Here is a 16,377-nt window from a genome sequence, read left to right on the forward strand (position 1 = left end):
TATAAAAGGGCGTGCACACCGACCGCCATGTTACTCATGCTGATCTCAGAATAGGGAGAGCTGCTGCTGATTCTGTAGGGAGAGCGTTCGGCAGAGAAGACACCAAAAACTGCTTCTGCTGCTAGCGATTTTGCCTGTACAACACACCAGTCACTGTGTGTGCAGTGCAAGTGGAGGATATATTTTGCTGGATCAGCTGTGTTGGTTGTTAGGCTGCCTTATAAGGCTTCCTGATAGCTGCATTGCTGTTATCCCACTGCTCTGCAAACTGCTTTTTTAAAAGCAATCCAAATTTTTTTTTTGTCCTGGTGAGGTACTGAGCGTGCATTTTTTCACACCATACAGCGGTGTACGCTCCTCACACAGTACCATGTAACGGCTGTTATCACGGCCACAGTGAAGCTGTGTGACTCTGTAAGGATAAGTCGAGGACATGTTCCGTTCTTACAGACCTCCACCTTCTAGTTTTGTCTGCTTTTCAAACAGTTAAGTATATTTGCGGTTTGAGCACATTCAAAATACAGAGACAGCGTGTGTCAGTCCGTATACTTAAAACACGGAGCTTGACAATTTTACGGACACCGGACAGCGGTGTACGTGCACGCTCCTCTCTCAGTACCGTGTAACGGCTGTTATCACGGCCACAGTGAAGCTGTGTGTGACTCTGTAAGGATAAGTCAAGGACTTGTTCAGTTCTTACAGACCTACACTCTAGGGAGATTCCTATTCTGCCCAATTCTATAGACACCTTGTAGTTTGTCATACACTAACTAATTTCTGCCTGTGACATAGCGGTGTGATATTCACTGGGCCTCACACAAACCAACAGTGTCCACAAGTGTGTTCAGAAATTCTACATCTCCCCTGTCCTATAGTGACATTTTTCACACCTGCGACATTGAGCCTGTGACATAGCGGTGTGATATTCACTAGGCCTCACAATCCAACAGTGTCCACAAGTGTGTTCAGAAATTCTACATCTCCCCTGTCCTATATACACCTTGTACCTTGTTTTACATTACTATATAGTATGTGGGATTTTCTGTACATTTTTACCAAAAAATGAGGAAGGCTGGTGGAAGAGGCCGTGGAATTGGGCGGGGGTTGCCAGCTGGTAATGATGGTGTTGGTGGTGCATCTGATGATAGTGGCAAAAGCAAAATAGGACCGAATGCAGGAGGTGTTGAGCCTGCATCATCGTCTGGCTCCACAAGGCCTCGAAGGCTTAGTTTTCTAGGAGTTAGCAAACCGCTTTTAAAGCCAGAGCTTCAGGAAGAAGTTTTGGCTTACATTGCTGACTCATCCTCCAGCTCTATCGCCTCCTCTTCTGAAGTTGTAAAAAATAAAAGCACTGAGTCGTCACTGGAGGCTCATGTTCATGAACCACACCTTTCCTTGTGTCCTTCACCCCAACCAAGATTGAAGGATGACGCAGGCCATACAACTGATTACTCCATGGAGCTGTTTTCACATACCATGCCTGGGTTATCAAGTGAAATGGTGAATTACCCAGGCCAAGATGAATCGGACATGGAGTGCACTGATGCACAGCCACTGATAGATGATTCTGCTGGTACATTCAGTCAGAGCACTACATTGTCCTCGCAGTGTAATGAGCCAGATTCTGACCCTGATGAGACTCAGGTGCCCCTTCCCGCATACTATACCACCATACACGGTGACACAGAGGAAGGTACACATGACATTGAAGAGGAGGTGATGGACGACCCAGTTGTTGACCCAGATTGGCATCCATTGGGGGAAGAGGGTGATGTTTCCAATAGCTCAGATGAGGAGGAGGAGCATCCACAGCAGACATCGACATCGCAACAGCTGTTATCTGGCATGCCCGGAGCACTCCAAAGACAGGTTCCAAAATCAAAAGAGTTGCTGGACAGCTTGTCCAGATGGTCAAAATAGTACAGCGTGCTAGGGCGCAAAATGTCTTCCAAAGTAGGAATAGTGCAGTGTGGCACTTTTTTGAACAAAATCCTCATGATCAGGCCAAGGTTATCTGTAAGAAATGCGCAAAGACCTTTAGCCGAGGGAAAAATCTGAAAAATTTGAATACCAGTTGCATGCTTAGACATTTAACCAGCATGCACTTGCAAGCGTGGACACAACACCAAACCTCAAGTACCACATGTGCAACTGATCACAAAGAAGGTAGTCAGCAACGCTACATTGTTTCCCCCACTAAGCCCACCGGTTAGCACAGCAGCAAATGTTGAGGTGTCGTTGCAAGGCCAAAGCAGTCAGGGAATCCCACTGTTATATCAACGAAAGACTGAATCTAGGCCATAAGAAAGAACACCAACTCCATCACCATCATCAACCCTCTCTCAGTCCACCCAGTCCACCGCTAGTTCCACCATATGCAGCTCTCAAGTCCAGCTCACCCTCCCAGAGACTATGAGTAGGTCAAGAAAGTACTCAGTCTCTCATCCGCGTACACTGGGTTTGAACACCCACATTGCAAAACTAATCTCGTTAGAGATGATGCCCTATCGGTTGGTGGAAAGCGCAGCTTTCCGCGAACTCATGGCCTATGCAGTACCACGCTATCACCTACCCAGTCACCATTTCTCTCACAAAGCCATCCCAGCCCTCCACCATCATGTGAAAGACAGCATTGTCTATGCACTCAAGCAGTCAGTGAGTGGAAAGGTGCACCTCACAACAGATGCATGGTCCAGTCGGCATGGCCAGGGCCGTTACGTGTCCATCACTGCGCACTGGGTTAATGTGGTGGATGCAGGGTCCACAGGGGACAGCGGTGGTGGGACAGTGCTGCCTAGCCCACGGTATAGGAAACAGTTAGCTGTAGGCGTTTGACCCTCCTCCTCCTCCAGAAGCGAAAGCTCGTCCACAGAGCACAGTCATATGAGCACTCCATCTGCAGCTGCCACTGTTTCACACGAGGTGTCCCCCTATCGAGCAGCTAGTGGAAAGCATCAGCAGGCTGTGTTGCAGATGATGTGTGTGGGCGACAGACACACCGCGGAGGTGCTGGCCGAGTACTTTCAGTGACAAACTGAGTCATGGCTGGGCAGTATACATCTTGAGGCAGGCAAGGTAGTTAGTGATAACGGCCGTAATTTTGTGGCAGCTATAGCCCTTTCAAAACTCAGCCACATACCTTGCTTGGCTCACACCTTGAACCTGGTGGTACAGTGCTTCCTCAACAATTATCCGGAGTTAACAGCCCTGCTCCAGAAGGTGCGAAGACTGTGCGCGCACATCCGCCGGTTGCCTGTACACTCCATTCGTATGCAGAAGCTGCAGCGATTGCTCCACCTTCCCAACCACCACCTCATTATCATTGCAACAAGGTGGAACTCCACCCTGCACATGGTTGAGCGGCTGTGCGAACAGAGGCATGCCATAATGCATTTGTGGGAGGATACACGGCCAGGCACTTTGAGAGCAGACATGGAGTTGACAGGTGTGCAGTGGTCGAAGCTGAAAGACCTCTAAAGTCCTTCAGTGTTTTGAGGAATGCACACGGCTGGTAAGCGCAGATGACGCCATCCTAAGCATGAGCATCCCACTTATGCGTCTGCTCATGCAAACTTTGATGCACCTTAAGGAGCAGGCGTCTGCAGCCAATGTTGACGAGGAAAAAGAGGGGGGAATCCTTGATGACATTCAGCCATTGTCTGCTCAGGGACCTCTCCTGGACGAGGTGGAGGAAGAAGAGGAGTAGGAAGATGATGATGAGGATGATTACTTAGGGGAGGAGGATGCATCTCGTGGGGCAAGTGAAAATGTTGGCGTGGCAAGGTCTGGTACAGGGTTTGTGCGTGACTGGAGGGATGTGGATTTGCCAGAAAGAGCTCCTCCAACCAGCACTCACAGTGCATCATTGACACCGGGAACATTGGCCCACATGTCATATTATGCCTTGCAGATCCTAAAAAGGGACCCCCGCATTGCCAAAATGATGAACGATGATGACTACTGATTGGCAAGCATCCTGGATCCACGCTATAAAGGCAAATTAAAAATCCATCATGCCACAGGAGAACCTTGACCTAATATTGGCTAATAAACAAGCAACTCTGGTAAACCGGTTGGTTGAGGCATTCCCAGCACACAGCAGCGGTGATGGTTCTCACACGAGCCGTATGGGCCGGGGGCAGCTTGGCAGAGGTGTTCGTGGTGCACACAGCAGAAGTGGCATTGGAGACAGGGGTTTCATGACAATGTTGTGGACTGATATTTCAAGTACCGCTCACACAACTGGTAATACTGCATCGATGGAAAGTGACAGGAGACAGCAGTTGTCAACTATGGTTACAAACTACTTTTCCTCCCATATCGATGTTCTCCCGCACAGGTCATTCCCCTTTGACTATTGGGCCGCTAAACTGGACACCTGGCCTGAATTGGCACAAAATGCCTTACAGGAGCTCGCTTGCCCAGCTGCAAGTGTGCTACCGGAAAGAGTCTTCAGTGCAGCTGGATCAATCCTGACAGAAAAAAGGACCCGTCTGTCAACCCAAAATGTGGATGATCTCACCTTCATTAAAATGAACCATGCATGGGTTGCCAAGGATTTTGTCCCACCTTCCCTTGATGGCACATAGGTTGCCAGAAAAATGGCTTGCTTTGGTCGTCCTCCTATTCCGCGAACTTGACCTATTTCTCCTTTTGCAGCAGCTGAATGTCCCACATCAACATATGCCACTTTGTAAACCGCCCTAACTGTGCTGCCCCCCCCCCATTGCCGGGGTCACCACCTAGCGCACGAAACCGTGCGAGTGCCGTTGCCCTGGACAGGTGGGTAGGCCGACTCTTGGGCGCGGGCACTGGCACAGGGTCCCTCATAGTACAATCAAGTGTCTGACAGTGGTGGTGCACACCCACCGTCAGACACACCGCCGTACTATGAGGGGCCCAGTGCCAGTACCGATGCCCACGAGTGTGCCCCCCTTGCTTGGGCAGGGCCCCAGCATTTGCAATGTTTACCTCTACCTGCTCCTCCGCTGTGTAGTCTGGGCTGTCAAATCCTTCACTGGGAGTGCCACTACAAATTGATTGAACTGAAAGATGATGGTTAAGATGTAGCTATGCCCTGTCCTGCTGGCCGGGCTCTAGCTCCAGATGATCAATGGCTTCCATTTCTTATGGACGTCGACTCACAATGACATGCAGTGGTGGTTTATCATCAGCTTTCACAGTTTTCCTACTCACAAACGTGTGACATTCCGGCGCACATTTTAAAATGTGCCCTCTCATGCCAATCAAATAGAATCGCCTACGGCCTGTGGCTTCTGTCTTTTGTACTCCAAAGTTACTTGACAGATCATGATAGCCAGTGAGCACCATGTTTACATCGCTCCCTGTGATAAAAGTTTGATTGAGATGAGTAACAGTGATGGAATCAACGGAAGTGCGATACAGCAAGACTTTATTCACAAAAAAATGTTTTCACTGTCTCAACACACAAATTAATTGAGGGTCAGCATCGCCTATGAGAATTGTGACGGAAGTTTTTCCCGTGAATAGTAATTCCTAGATTTCTGCAATCACTAGCCTTTATGTCAGTAATTGTATGCATCTCATTTCCTATTGCGGAGAGGCTGGACTGTATTACTGAGACAGAAATATATATGAAGATTTAAAAATAACACCAAAAGTATATAGTTGTGTAAGCCTCAAATGCATTTCCTTTTTTCCACTTTTTAGATTGCTGTGTAATCCATACTGAGAACACGGAGATTTTACATGTTTAAACTATGCTATATATACACCTGCTATCCAGTGATAAAGTACCCTTTCTCAACTTTGTACAATCTGGTCAAATCCAAACTGGGCCTGAGAACATCTGAGTCTGCCTCCTGATCTATAGACATATATTTTTAAAGTGTAAACTAGGCTACATATATACACACGTGTTATCCGGTGAAACTGTACCCTTTATCAACTTTCTACAATGTGGTTGAATCCATACTGGGCTTGAGAACGGCTGCCGAGCTGTTAAGCAAGCTACAGCACCTGTGGTTTGGAAACGTAGTTTTTTCAGGAATGACGGTTAGGCCTAACTCTGGAATTGCGGTTGACCTGAACTTACTGGGAAATCATCGTTCGCGGGGAATAATCTGAATCCCAGATCCCCATCACTAACGGAGTTCAGCAGGTTATCTGCACCTGTAAGCGACAAAAGCTGGTCCTTTCAGTGTAGCGTGCATGCAGCCCTGGACATGTACGGGAATGCTAGACCTGTTATTGCTCGATCTCACGTGCCAGAGCCTAGCTTATCCCTCTAGTAAGCTTGACGCGTACTGCGGGGGCATGCCGGAGTCTCGGTTGTTAACGGAATAAAGCTGAGAAATCACTAGCATAACTACAAACACACATAACACACCACACACAGAATCGACAAAGCTTTCAAAGTGTGCATCTTTTCTTTAGGTGGCATGGTTGTGGTTTCCCGGGTGGAGTCCAATTAAACCACAGGCTCCACTCCTGGTGGTGCCCTTTTGGACATTCCTTTAAGGTTCAGCTTTGCAATCATACTGCCCCCGGAAACCAAAAACTTTGCCTTCATGGACGCTGTTTGGAGGTTCGTGGGAATAACGCCGCCCGATCAGCAGTCGGCATATGGGTCGCCCTCCCAGGGCTGTGGGGTACTCGGTACCGGGCCGGTGTCAGTGGGATGTGTCACAGCAGCGGTGACCTGGACGGTGGCCCTGGGCGCCCATGTAAATGGCGTGGTATAATGGTAAAGAGTTTATATAGATCGTTTGACGCCACCTGTGGTGTTCGGCAACATAGATGTTAGGCCAATGCTGCATGCAGATCCTCTGGGACTGATGGTGTTGTGCAGCAAAGATGGTGAAGCTCCCCACAGGTGGAGCTGGAGTCCCAGGGAAGTGTAGATGTAGTGATGGGGGAAAGGCACAGGCGGTGTAGGTGCTGGTACCCAGATGTAGCGGTGCTGGAATTACTGTAGGACACCAGAGCGTGCAGTTCTAATGCTTTACTCACAGTCTGCAGGTTACACAGATGCCTGCCTCCGTGCTGTGTCCTCCGGGTCAGGACCTCAGCCAACCTCCAGGACCAAAATGGAAAGCTCCCTTCCAACACTCCGCCAACATGTACCTTCCTGAACGTCTCCTTTCTAGCGCTTGTGGGGGAAACACTCACAGGACCGTGGTTCACTGAAGCGCCTCCTGTCTAACAGATGTTCCTCAGACTTTACTTGTATGGCAGACAGCTGTAGCCTTTTCCTTCTGACTTCCACATGTCGATGCTGGGGCCTCCGAGCCTTAGTTGGGTACAGAGCATTTATAGCTGCTACTTCCCCCGGTTTCTGCTGCAGGAACGTCAGTGTCCCTACAAACTCTGAGACCGGAATTGGGACCATGCGCTCCAGCTAGGAGTGAGCCTTAACTCTGCTCATCCTCCAGCTCCCCTTCTCACGTCCACACACTTCCCCTTCCCTGCACAGAGTGCCCTAACTTACCTCCTCCCAACCACAGAGAGCAGCTCCTAAGCAGTCAGGTTCAGAGGTCTCCCTGCTAGCCTGGAGTGGGAAATGTGTTGTGTGTTGGCTTCACTGCTAGAGAGATCCTTCGCTGCTCCCAAGCTTGACAACACACTCCCTAGGAGGAAGGTAATGCCACAGTGGCGACCGTACTCTTGGGGACGCGACAAGTGCACTGAGGCCCAGCTACTGCTGGATGATGCTGCTGGTACATTGACTCAGACCACTACATTCCCCTCGCACTCTACACTGCCAGAATCTGACCCAGAGGAAACTCAGGTTCCCCTTCCCACATACTATACCACCTTACACAGTGACAAAGAGGAAGGTGCAGATGAAAGTGCAGGTTCCTTGAGCAGGTGGGGGGGGCATACTCATGGGCGATGGCACTGGCACCGCATAGTACGCAAAAGTGTCTCTGCCGGTGGGAGGGCCTAAACAGCCAAGTGCAGTGAGATGGAAGATGGGGACGACAAGGAGTTCAGAGTAGTGCAGGGATTCCCTAGCAAGGAGACTTATGTAATTGTTTTCAATGTTGGGACAGCAATTTTTGGGGAACACTATACTCTGGTGAATGATATATGGGGCCCACCATACACTGGAGCATTCCAAAGGTGGACATCAGACACTGGAGCAGCATTTACAGGGCCCATTATACACTAGAGCAGTAGAAATGGGGCCCATTATATATGGAGCATTATTTGGGCCCATAAGACAGTGGAGCTTCATCCATTGGGACCAACATATACTATAGCATTATGTGGAGCTCATCATATACGGTTTGAAACATTATATGGGATCAATGATTCCATATGGAGAAATATATGGGCCTCATTACTCTGTATAGCTAGCCATAATACTGTATGGAGTTATATACTGTCCGTTTTTGGAGGTATTGGAGAATTTAAAATGGATATCAGTCATGAGATGTAAGAAGTGAAGTATTTTTCATTGTACTATACCGCTATTTCTCTGCCGTATCGGAGCATCATGAGTTGTGGTATGTGTTAAAGGGGCGCTCTTTGGCCCAGGGCCCACGAAAACCTGGAGCCAGCCCTACCCCCCCACAACTGTAGCCAAATAACCCCCATTTTTCAGTGTGTAACTAGTATTATGAAGTAAATTAAGGTTGACAAGCTTAAGTAATAAGAATTGATGCTTTTGGCATTCAAATGGGCACTGTAGGTGTGTTTCCTGTCCTCCTCTCACTGCCGACTTTAATTCCCCATTGACTTTGGGTTTCGTGTTTCGGTCGGACCCCCGACTTTTCCCTATAGTCAGCCGATTTTGCTCGACCCGACTTTTGGAAAAGTCGGGTTTCATGAAACGAAACTCAACCCTAAAAAAACCAAAAGTCGCTCAAATCTAGTGGACAGCTCTCCAGGCTGTGTTTGATCAATGGCTTCTCCGCTGAACCTGCATCCAGTTAAGGCCATGTCCGATAACAGTGCGAACCTAGTGGTGGCCTTATGGCAAGGCAAGCTCACACAGTGCCTTGCATGGCTCACATCCTCAACCTGGTGGTACAGCGTTTTCTCAGCCACTATCCTGGCCTGGGCGAGCTGCTCCAGAAAGCACATATGTTGTAAGCTCATTTCCGCTGTTCGCACCCCTCTGGTCATCGATTTGCATTGATGCATAGGTCTTTGTCCATGCCAATTAACAGGGTGATATGCGATGTGCTGACATGGTGGAATACCACTCTGCACATGTTGCAGTAGCAAGGAGCCCTGATGCAGTATGTCATGTCGTATAGCCTGGGCCAACGCAGTACGGACGTGGCACATAGTGGGCACAGATTAAGGACCTATGTACCCTTCTGCACAGGTTTGAAATGGCTACTTAGATGGTTAGCGCTGAAGACGCCGTCATCAGCAGCACTATACCGGTCATCTATATGCTGGAGCAGACACTGAATAGCCTGTGGGAGGAGATGGTGGTCCCAGAACAAGTGGAGGAAGCAGAGGAGGCTGCGGAAGGGATAACATTGTCTATAAATTCAAGACTGTTGTCACATAGGCGGGTGCTAAGGAAGGGTGGATTATTGCGATGGATGGGCACTGGTGATTACAGAAACTTATCGAAGGTGCAAGATCCGAGGAACAAATGGAGGAGAAAGAGATGATAGGCGAGCAACTGTCAGATGAAGAGGATAATCCTCCCCTCTATGTTGTTCGAGGTAGGGAACGGAGAAAACAAGCCTCATTGTTACCTAGGCACCAACACAGCATGGGCTTGTACCTCATGGTAGAGCCTGACATGAGTGCCTTCTTTCTGCAACATGATCCCCGTATAGTTATTATTAGGAAAAATGCCGACTACTGGGTTGCCACTATCATCCACGTTTTAAAGCCAAATTTTGCCAGATGATTACCACCCTATAAAGGGAAGCATGAATGCTGGAGTATCGAAACACGCTTTTATACAACCTTAAGAGCGTTTTTCCCCAAGACAGCAATGAAGCACACAGTTCGCATCGCAGCTCTACACTTCCAACCACTGGCATGTCAATTCATCAACACCAAAACATTAGCTGCAGCAGTGGTGGAAGTGGAAGACGCAACTTCTGTGAGTCTTTTGACACTTTTTTGAGACCAACTCGTGCACCAGCACAACAGAGTCCAAGTATTACACGTGGTGAACAAATGGAGAGTATGGTGTAGGAGTATCTAGAACTGAATATCAATACAATCAGGGAGGGTTTGGACCCTTTCGAATTTTGGACTTCCAAAATGGATGAGTGGCCTGAGCTCACCTCACACACCTTGGAGGTTTTATCGTTCCCGGCAGCCAGTGTTCTCTCAGAACGTGTCTTCAGCACTGCTGGTGGTGTCCTGATGGATAAGCGCAGCCGGCTGTCCCCTCAAAGTGCAGACTACTTAACTTTCATTAAGATGAACAAGTCATGAATCTCCAAGGACTTTTGCACCCCAATTGCAGACTGTACAGTCTAGGTGAAATTGCATTTTTTTAGTGTGATGCATTAATGTCACGTAACTGCACACTGTGATATGTTTAGTGTGGCTTCTGTGCCAGCTACTGCTGATGTTAACACAAATTTGTGGAAATGTGAACAGTCATGGTTGGTCTATATCTGCTGGGTGAGCTATAGTGGAAGACGTCTCGGTCCCAATTATACAATTTCTAGTCTCGTCAGTTATCCTACATTGGAGGTGTCAGGCACTCAGTTTTTAAATGTGAACACTCCTTGTTGGGTGTCCATCTGCTGCATTGGGGGTAGTGGAAGAACTGTTGGTCCCTATTATCCTATTTCTACTGGGGTGAAATTGATGCTACTTTGGTGGTGCCTGCCAATCATTTTTAGAAATGTGATCACTCCTGGTTGGGTCTCCTTCATGCTTGATGCCTGTAGCAGGTAGGCCTCCGAGACCATAAGGCTGTGTGCACACGCTGCGGATTCCGCTGCGTTTCCGCAGCGGTTTTGGCCGCTACGGACACGCAGCAGTTTTAGCTGCGGTGTACAGTACCATTCATTTGAATGGAAAAAAAAAAACGCTGTGCCGACGCTGCAGAAAAAACCGCGCGGATTTGCTGCGGTTTTGAATCCGCAGAAAGAATTGCATGTCAATTCTTTCTGCGGAAACCGCTGTGGGTTCCTATCTCCACCATTGTGGAGATAGTGAATCCGCAGGACCAAACCGCAGGCAAAACCGCAGATAATCCGCAGGTCTTTGGACCTGCGGATTATCTGCGGTTTTTGTAAAATCCGTGCGGATTAATCCGCAGCGGATTCCGCAGCGTGTGCACGTACCCTAAGGCCTCCACTTCCTTGGATTCATTTACCCGTGTTACTATCCTTAAATTTTTCTGACAATAGTAGTCTACAAAACTGATATTTGTGCCAACTGAGTGTGGCTCAGCATGAAAGCAGGTAGAGGTGTTGCATGTGGTATCAGGGCTCCCTGCAAAGGGGCCCTACACCGATCACTCACCCAACTCGTCTTACTGTGATGCTCAATTGAAAGCTGTAAATGCTGTTTCAGACCCTGATACCTCATGCCTGGCTGATTGCTGCACTGTCATGCTAAAATCTGTACTGTGGGTGAATTGAGGCCACTTTCCTGGTGTCTGTCCCTCATTTGATGTGCTTTGGCAGCATTTGGGGCAGATATAAGGTGTTGTGCATGCGTTTGTTTTTGCCTCCCATTGACATGAATGGCGTTCGGTTATGTTCGATGAATATTGCAAATTTGGTGAACATAATCCAAACGGAACATTGAAATATTCACTCATTTCTACTCTTTACTTTTTTTTCCTGTGGTCAAAATACTAGCTTTTCAAACAGAAGGCACTTCACTGACTTCAGAAATTGCTCCAAGTCTTAGTAGTTTTCAAAATCTACAGTGTCTTTTTTTGTATGTTTCAGTCATTTCCCTAACACTGGCGCATTTTATGAAAAAAAAAAAAAAAGCAAGCTGCCTGTTGCTGTTGTAATAGTAGCCTGATCTTACTGGCAATGACTTATACCCTTACTAAATATGATAGTGGCTTTAAACACACAGCGGTATACAAGCACTTCTGGCAGGGGATTGTATTATATGAGGTGGTTTTCCCTGTTTGGAATTCAGTTTACTTGGATACTTCAAAAGTAATATATATACATAACACACTTTATATCAAGTTTAAATAAAATGTAATTTTTAATTGGCACTTTATATCAATTTCTCTTGTAGGTATTCTTTTCAATATGTATTTTCCCCATGGAACGGCATAAAATGTGAAAAATCCGCAGGCAAAGACATTTTTAGTGCATTTCTGCTGTGTATTACACGCTTGACTATATCAATAAAAATTGTGAAAATCAAATACCAGAAATATCAAAAACAAAGCAACTATAAAAAAAAAAAATGAAAACTGAGAAGAGAGAGAGAAAGAAAAACTAATTTAAATAGGTACAGATAATCCGCAAAATAAAAAAAAGACTCACCAATTATCTTGGGATTGTAGTCTAAAACGTGGACTTCAGTTTCAGAATTGTTGGACACTACTTCTAAAAGGAGTTTTCCAGATTAACAATATTGATAGTTTATTCCTGCAAGCCATATTCAGATAAAAAAATCCAGTCACGTAAATTTCTGTCTGTGAACTTTACATTTCTAGAATTTCACTGCTAAATATGTATTTTAATCATTTGTGCATCTTTATTTTCATTTCTGAGAATTATCAAGATTGGTCAGTTATTCCAATGTTAAAATTTATACCAATAAGTGAAATGACTATCTTAGTATTATACAGCAAGTTCCTTCTAGCTTTGGGTCCTAAAAACAAACTCCTCCACTTCTTATGTTTTAAATGAGTCTCTCACATTCCATCGGGGTACATCTTACCTTCTGATTACTTTTGTTTTTGGCTCTAAATTTCACGAACACATAACTTCTTGGGTATCTTTAACCTGTACCTTGAAAATCTAAATTATTTTCAGAGAGGGGTAGAAATGTGTTTCTTCACTGCTCAGAGCAGACTAGACTTCCATCTCTTTGGATCACTTTAGTTCAGGTGTGTAAGGGAAGCCTGGAGTTAATCAGCTCACCTGTGCCCACAGTACACTCCACAGTTTTCTCTTCTCACACGTACCTTACTGCTCCTTTCTACAGGTGAAGTATGATATTTTTCATTAATCTATTGCTTACTCGACTTATTTTTTTGACTGCATGTTTTTATTCTGATTCTACATTTTCATAACATTTTTGTCTCTGTTCTTTTAATTCCTGAGAACCCTATTGATTGCTCCCTAGAAAAAAGGCCTGATCAGGAGGATGGGGAACACATGTCTTGCCTCAGCTTGCACACACAAAGCTGAGTATAGATGCAATATAAGGCCACGGTCAGTATTTGGTCAGTATTTTACATCCGTGTTTGTAAGCCAAAACCAGAAGTGGAGCAATCAATGGAAAAGAATAATAGAAACACATCACCACTTCTGCATTTATCACCCAATCCTGGTTTTGGCTTACAAACACGGATGTCAAATAATGAAATTATGAACGTGGCATAAGACATATGCTTTCTACTTCATCTGTACTCCAATTTGTGGCCACACTCAGCTTGCATGCCTCTGTCTCCTGAGCTGTGCACCTCTTGGGATGTTTTTAGGTAATCGATGAGGATCTTGGGACAAATATGAAAATAAACATTTAAAAAAAAAGTTTACCTTTTAGGAAACTTTGGCAGTGCTTTGCTATTGATAGTCATATGTGGAATTATGCATTTTTTTATGCACTTAACGCCGCAAAAGTGCAATAATAACACATGTGTTTTATCTGCGGATTTTCCTCCAGTCTATGGGAAAAATTCTGCACATAAAACTCAAAGTACCCTCAAGAGAAATTGACATTTCGCACGTGTTTGTTTTTCATCTATCTCCATCCTTCTCTGAAGCCAGAGCTGTCAATCAAAGAAGAGGGGGATGAGATATAATAAGGCTGTGTGCACACGTAGCTTTTTTTGCGGCATTTTTCCACTGCGGAATCGCCGCGAAAACGCAAAAAAAAGAATCCCATGCAATCCTATGGAATTCTGCTGCGGAATCGCATTGCGGAAAAATCCTCAGCATCCCCATTCTTTTTGCGGAATCGCGGCGATTCCGGACCCATAGGAATGCATTGAAATGCTTAATTTCCGCATGTGGCTATGTGCAAAGTAAGCGGATCATGTGCGGATGGTACCCAGGGCCTGGAGGAGAGGAGACTGTCCTCCAGGCCCTGGGTACCATATTCCTGTAAAAAATAGAATAAAAATAGTGATATACTCACCTTCCGGCGTCCCCCAGAGTCCTTCCCGCCTCTCACCACGTTCCCGGCATCTTACAGTACCAGTAATGCTTTGAGCGAATGACCGCGATGACGTTGCGCTCTTGCGAGCATGACATCACCTCAGGTCCTTCGCGCAAAGCATTACTGGGACCGGAAGATGCCGCGAGCGCCGCAGAGCAGATGGGGGGCCATCGGAAGGTGAGAATAACAATATATATATTTTTTTTTAATATACTACCTATCACATTCCAAGCGATGCCAATCGCTTGGAATGCGCAAGCATTCCATTCCACAAACGAAAAACGCTTGTTCTCCACCTGAAAAACGCATGGGAATTCGCATTCGTTTTACCCGCGGCGGGAGTGCGGAAATGTTGCGGAAATTTCAGCAGCATTTCTGCAACGTGGGTACATAGCCTGACAAGCAGATGGGACAGTGCACTTAAATAATTGTCCCCTGTATGGTGCACCAAGCACGTGTACTTGGTTTGAACAGTCATTCTGTGCTGACAGTCCCTTTTAAATACCCTTACTTTGCCTACAGTGCCCACCTGTGGAATCATCATAAAAAATATCAAAGGCGCAGTGCCTGATTATCCAAGCATATTCTAATACAGATAATATCAATAATAACCAAATTCATACATTGACATGACACAGTAACACAACAATAATGTCCAGTTAGCTTCACTTCACTAAAGATGGAAAACAATTTAAGTGCACAGAAATAATAAAGTTTAGTCCATATGCATGACTGTGTATATACATTTGACTGGAGCAAAACTTTACAGACAGGGTACATGCAAGACATGCAAGAACACAGCTCCATTTATACCCGCTGAGGTTCTCACGTTAGGTGTTCATGCATATGACCATATTGTTGGTCAAAACATCAGATCGCACTTGGACCAATGTTATTCCAAGGGGCCGTCCACATGTTGTAGTTGGATCCGATTATCAGATCACACAGAGCCATGGAAGTCTATGGGCATTGGAAAGCATCGGACATCTGAGGATTTTCATGGACTGACAGAAAGAAGAAGATGGACAAATTTTTTTTATCCAACTTCTCCTGATTCGAGAAAATCGGATCACACTTTGATTAGAGTGTTATTGGCAAAATTGACCCGATTTTTTTTTCGGATGTGATAAAGTAGGCTGTTGTGACCCTAGTCTTAGGGCTCGTGCACAATACCATATAAATCGGACAAGTGTGATCTAATTAAAAAAAAAAAAAAAAACGGCATTATATTCTGACCAAAGTTATTCAGTGAGGCAGCACAGATGAACATAGTTTTTACCAGATCTAATCAGAATGAGAAAACAATTGCAGCATGCGGCAATTTTACTTTGCCATTCAAGTCTATGGCAGTGGGGAAAAAAATGGAAGACTTACGGAGACATAGTATAACATCCAATTTTTTTTTTTTTTTTGTATAATCTTGCACCAATCCTATTTTGGAGTAAAATCACTGCATGCTGCGACTTTCTTCTCACGCCTAATTCAGCTGAGAAAAAAAAACACATCTCTTTTGAATAACATTGATCTGAGTGGCAATCTCTTCTTTGACCGCATTGTGCTCGTCTGAGTTATACGCACATGTACACTCCCTGACAGAAGTTAGGTCGCTTATCCATGTTATGTAAATAAAAGCTTATAACCTGATGTTAAATTCATCCATTGATTTTATAAATTATTCTTTTGAAAGCTGAAACCATCCGAAATGTGGATTAGGTTAAGAAAATAAATTGCAATCAATGCAGAAATATTGATCATTTAGGCTGGGTTCACACGTAGCGGAACTCTCGCGGAAATTACAGCGAGAATTCCGGACTTCCATTCCACGAGAAAATCGCATTTTAAATTCCCGCTATTTTCTCGAGGAAAAGCTAGTATTTTGCAAGCGTAATTAGCTTGCAGAATTGCTAGCGTTTTCCAAGCGATCTGGAGCATCGCTTGGAGAACTGATTGACAGGTTGGTCACACTCGTCAAACATAGTGTTTGACGAGTGTAACCAACTTTTTACTATTGAGGCCGCCTATGCGGCATCAATAGTAAAAGATAGAATGTAAAAAATAATAATAAAAAAAAAAAATTGTTATTCTCACCTT

At 45.5% G+C, this 16,377-nt stretch overlaps 1 protein-coding gene across 2 annotated transcripts in view; it reads right to left on the reverse strand.

Annotated features, from left to right (window-relative positions):
- Window positions 1-13,074, reverse strand: part of LOC141055532 (formin-1-like) — a 412,359-nt gene extending 399,285 nt beyond the window's left edge. The window contains exons 1-2 of one of the 2 annotated variants that reach the window (XM_073552150.1): window positions 12,841-13,074; window positions 12,441-12,545 (exon numbers count right to left, since the gene is read on the reverse strand). The gene's annotated coding sequence lies outside the window, so the exon portion shown is untranslated. The remainder of the gene's footprint in view (window positions 1-12,440; window positions 12,546-12,840) is intronic. The other variant, XM_073552151.1, reaches the window with a different exon arrangement.
- Window positions 13,075-16,377: the final 3,303 nt, after the last annotated feature.

The sequence above is a fragment of the Dendrobates tinctorius genome, unplaced genomic scaffold (assembly GCF_039654945.1).
Source record: "Dendrobates tinctorius isolate UK_male_01 unplaced genomic scaffold, ASM3965494v1 ptg000186l, whole genome shotgun sequence".
Classification (NCBI taxonomy): Eukaryota; Metazoa; Chordata; class Amphibia; order Anura; family Dendrobatidae; genus Dendrobates; species Dendrobates tinctorius.